Source organism: Palaemon carinicauda, chromosome 1, assembly GCF_036898095.1.
Source record: "Palaemon carinicauda isolate YSFRI2023 chromosome 1, ASM3689809v2, whole genome shotgun sequence".
In the NCBI taxonomy this organism is placed as follows: Eukaryota; Metazoa; Arthropoda; class Malacostraca; order Decapoda; family Palaemonidae; genus Palaemon; species Palaemon carinicauda.
In genome coordinates this window covers 291,045,913-291,050,912 of record NC_090725.1, presented here as the reverse complement: position 1 = coordinate 291,050,912, position 5,000 = coordinate 291,045,913, and the positions used below count along the sequence as shown (strand labels likewise).

The 5,000-nt window shown below is 33.7% G+C and overlaps 1 protein-coding gene across 1 annotated transcript in view; it reads right to left on the bottom strand.

The window, feature by feature from the left end:
* Positions 1 to 5,000, bottom strand: part of LOC137657757 (uncharacterized) — a 196,870-nt gene that overhangs the window by 191,087 nt on the left and 783 nt on the right. The window lies entirely within an intron of this gene.

The window sequence follows — 5,000 nt, the reverse complement described above, 5'->3', positions numbered from 1 at the left end:
GATGTGGGGTTTAGGGGAGCCTTTAGATCAACACCCATTGCCTGGGCCCTAGTTTGGGTGGAGAGAGGGCTTCGTCAATCTCTATAGGAATGTCCTGCTCCCTAGGGCAATGTCACTGTCCCTTGCCTACCATTCATGAGCTACCTTTACATCTTAATTCACATCCTTCAAATCATACATCAGACCATTTCATTCATAGCTTATTCTCCGGAAAGGTATGATCATTTCGTCTTAGGTAACTATACACAACTGTTTGCGGGTCATACAGTAATCGCAACTCATAGGAGTAATTTAGCCACTTTACAGATATCAGCACCTGGCTTTCTCACGGTCCACCCCTTTCGGAAGGGGGAGTCACCTGGTTATGATTTAATGCATGAATTGCATGAATTTTATTCATTTACTGTCAATATATTTTCTTAAATTTACTGATCAATGAGTTACTCTTTAAATATTTTAACCAATATATTTAACTCTTTCAAGCAGAAACTTTTGTCAAACATCAGATAGCTCAAATACCGCTTCCTCATTTCTATCTGCAATCGTGTAGTTCTGAAATGAGGTGAAATTATCGTCTGTTTGAGTGACCACATCATTCCTAGCGGTTATCCTCGACAAAATCACACTGGCATATTAAAGAAAATGATTTTGAGATTGGAATGAAAAAAAAAAACTAGTTACGCTGCCAAACATGACAAGAGTCATGAAAGGAGAGAGAATGTGAAATACACGAGAAATTTAAAGACATTGTAGTATTATTAACATTACTACTAGCTCAGCTACAACCCTAGTTGGAAAAGCAGGGTGCTGTAAGCCCCAAGGGCTCCAGCAGGGAAAAATAGCCCAATGAGGAAAGGAAATAAGTAAACAAATAGAACAAGAAAAGCATAACCACAGCAGTTTATTTCTCGAAACCATGTTTCCTTTCCCAGAATCATTTTAGACCGTAAGCGTATTTGAAGTTGGTTCAATCATGTGCAAACTTGGGGTTAAGGTTAGGGTTAATTCGATCAAACTTTTGTTCGACCTTGACCTTTGACCAAGGACTTTCAAAATTGAATCACTTCCACGTCTCAACATAACAATCAATCACTGAAAGTTTTTATACTCTAGGTAAAATTGTGGCAAGGGAGTTGTTCACAAACAAACAAAATGACAAAAAAGGGCCAGAATGCACCGCCAAACAAGAGAACTCCAATCCAAGACAGTGGCGGATCATGATACAGAGGCTAAGGCACTACCCAAGACTAGAGAAAATTGGTCTGATTTTGAAGTACCTTTCTGCTAGAAGAGCTAAAGAGTCTCTTCTACCCTTACCAAGTGGAAAGTTGTCACTGAACAATTACAGTGCAGTAATTAACCCCTTGAGTGAAGATTTTTTTTTTTTTTTTGGTTATCTCAATGTTATCGGGTGTATGAAAAAAAAAAGAGGCAAATGTGTAAAAAATGACAGACCACACTATTCGGTGTATGTGGAGGCAAAAGAAAAAATATCTACAAACATGGAGTGATCCAATGTAGTAGGTAAAAAGACCCGGTTACTCACGCGGTAGTAAATCAACAGGTAGACCAGCTTACTATGTTATATAATGAGTAAGTTTTTTTTTTTTTCGTATAAACCACTGGCGAAACAATACAATGATCTCTGTCGTCAGCTTTATCTATGGTGGGAAATATTGATTGTCCCATCAGTATTAGCTAACATACACCAGAAAAAAAAAGCACAAAGGACTGAATTAGTACGACGTACAAGGTATAAATACTTAAACTGGAGAATCTTAAAATAAACGTTTTTCAAGTAAAATAAACTCCGCTTTTACTGGAGAATCTTAAAAAAAAGTTTTACTAGTAAAATGAACTCCACTTAAACTCGAGAATCTTAAAATAAACGCATTACTATTAAAATGAACTCCACTTAACCTCCAAAATCTTAAAATAAAAGCTTTACTAGTAAAATAAACCACTTAAACTCGAAAATCTTAAAATAAACGCTTTAATGGTAAAATGAACTCCACTCAAACTCGAAAATCTTAAAACAAACCCTTTACTAGTCAAATGAACTCCACTTAAACTGGAAAATCTTAAAATACACGCTTTACTTGTAAAATAAACTCCTAAACTATAATCACGGAAAAAATCCCTTGTTAAAACCCCTAGAGTTAAATTAAATGTACGTGTCTAAGAATTTTCCTTCATCGGTGACCAGGAAAAGGGTTAAATGGCAACCTTTACAAAACACAGCTTATGTAAAGCCAGCCTGCGTGTTTAATTTTATAAGATGTTTACAAAACATATGCCAAAGTACAAAATATTTTCTATTTTTCTATTTATTTTATTTTTATTGCCTATGGAAAATATAATTTTCCACGTCTGAATTTATGAATAAGAGGAAAATTAATTTCCTTGATGGATGGAATGTCCAGTAGGTGGCGTGTCAGTAAGTTTGCTCGGTTGGTCTTAGGTGGTGAACAAGTCATTCAGCTTCGGACGTTGGACTGAACGAACAAGCGTTTATAAAACAAACAAGAAATTAAATTTGTTATTAAGCTTTTTGTTTGGATCAGCAAATTGTAGTTATCATGATTGTTTAAATGTAATGGTGTATGTATAAAGAGTCTAAATACCTTGAGTAAAGGCACCGTGTTTCAGCAACGTCCGAGTGCTATACGAACAGTCGTATCAGCAACGTCCGAGTGCTATACGAGCAGTCGTATCCAAATTCAATAAATTAAATTTGATTTGACTTGGTTTTATATGTCCGTCCATACTGAGACATGGAGTATATACAGGAAATACAAAACTTTTAAGATTTCTGCACTGTTTGTTAATAAAACCTGGAATTCCGCCATTTTTAACATTTTTAAGAAGACTTCAGATATTTTCCTGCCAACATACGGTTACTCCTTAAGTTCAGATACATTTAACTATGATTCTTTTAATGAACTATAAACAAAGTCTACATTTGAAACATTAAAAAACTTGAAGATGTAAAGTCACCAATTCACAATCAGAGGAAAATATTGTAGCACCAATAACGAAACGAAAATGGTTAATAAATGATACTTTACTTACTACCGGAACTGGAATTCACTATAAAAAAGAAGTTGAATATTCAAATACTGAACGATGAGCGAATACTCAATATTGACTGAATACAGAAATTTTATAAAATGTCGCCCAATATTCATTAGATGTAAGATACCACTGAATATTTCGCGTAAACCGGTTAATATTCACTGAATACTTATTATTTGAATAAAACTACCTTGTGTTAAGCTGCTGATAAAGAAAAATATTATTTGAATGTTGCATGACATTTAAATGAATAAAAATATCTAACTGTTGAATTAGCTTACCAAACATTCAATGATATGGAAACTCGCAGTTCATTCTAAAGGTAAAATAAGGCCTCTGATACTGGCTCAAGGAAGCTATTAAATACTGATAAAATGTCACTACGACATTTTTTGAGGTTGATTTCACTCACACAATACTCTTCAAGTTAATACCCCCACTTTACTTCTACTTTAATGGCTACTTTTCAGGTCCTATACTGCAGGGAAACTACTCTCTACAGGATCTTTCATAGTCAATTTTTATCACATACATTACCAGGCATTCAGCATTTCACACAGCATATTCCTCATTTATTATCAAATCTACATTAGAAAAGCAATTTAAAATAAAATTAAGATTCTCATTTCAAATGGTTGAATGCAGCAACATTTAAAAATTAGAAGGTTCAAAATAATAATCGAAATCCCTCTGTAAAGAATAAATGGGATTAATGACCATTCAAGGACTCTGCAGCGAAAAAGAAGTCAATGATTCTCCCAAAGAATCATTGAAAACTCTATGACTGGAAAAATCGATCTTGTTGAATAAGCAAAGGAAAAAATGAGATCATGGGACGTGACATATAACACACATTACAGACTCTGTCATGACGTCACGCTTACAATTTGTACAAATAATAATCCCTAATTTATATGTATGCCTGAGCAAATGAATAGAATTACTGTATGATGTCAGCGTTGCATATATCTGCGTGTGTTTTCAACTATCTGCATACCCGAGATATATAGATATATATATATATATATATATATATATATATATATATATAATATACTGTATATATATATATATATATATATATATATATATATATATATATATATTGTATATATATACATATATATATTGTATATATATACATATATATATTGTATATATATACATATATATATTGTATATATACATATATATTGTATATATATACATATATATATATATATATAATTTATATATATATATATTAGATATATATATAGATATATATCAAAGTGGAATTGTAATAAGGAATTACTAATGTACGCGACCCGTCAAAAACGACGGCTTACCACCCACTATCCTAACTATAACCCCTCTCACCAGGGTATGATTACTTCCTCTCTCCTCTATCCGAGTAACAGGGGGGACTTGTAGTTATAAGTCTCTCTCTCTCTCTCTCTCTCTCTCTCTCTCTCTCTCTCTCTCTCTCTCTCACAAAACCTTTGCAAAAAAATTTGTTAGAAGGATGAAAATTTAGCTTTTTATAAACAGCATATAACTCGAGTTACGAATATATTGCATATTCTAAATATATTCAACTTATAAACTGCTAGTTCTAAAAACGAAATAAATCAACAGAAATAGATTAGTCAATAAATTAAGATTCAAGCAGAATCTGGACGCCGCTTGGCGCTAAAATCAACTTGCCAGCATCATGTCGAGACAACCCGAACCTCACGTAACTGAGTAACCAAGTTCAAATTACCAAACAAACACGGCCGAGACTGCCAGTCATGTTCTCCTCTGTTAGGGAGGTGTTGATGGGAGAAGAGGAGGGTTGTTGTAGGAAAGGAAAAGAGCAGAGATAATGACGGTTAGTGCTATCCTTTGTCTGGCATTTATTAATCCCTACCGACCAAGGGGTCTTGTGTTTATAGAGGACGACG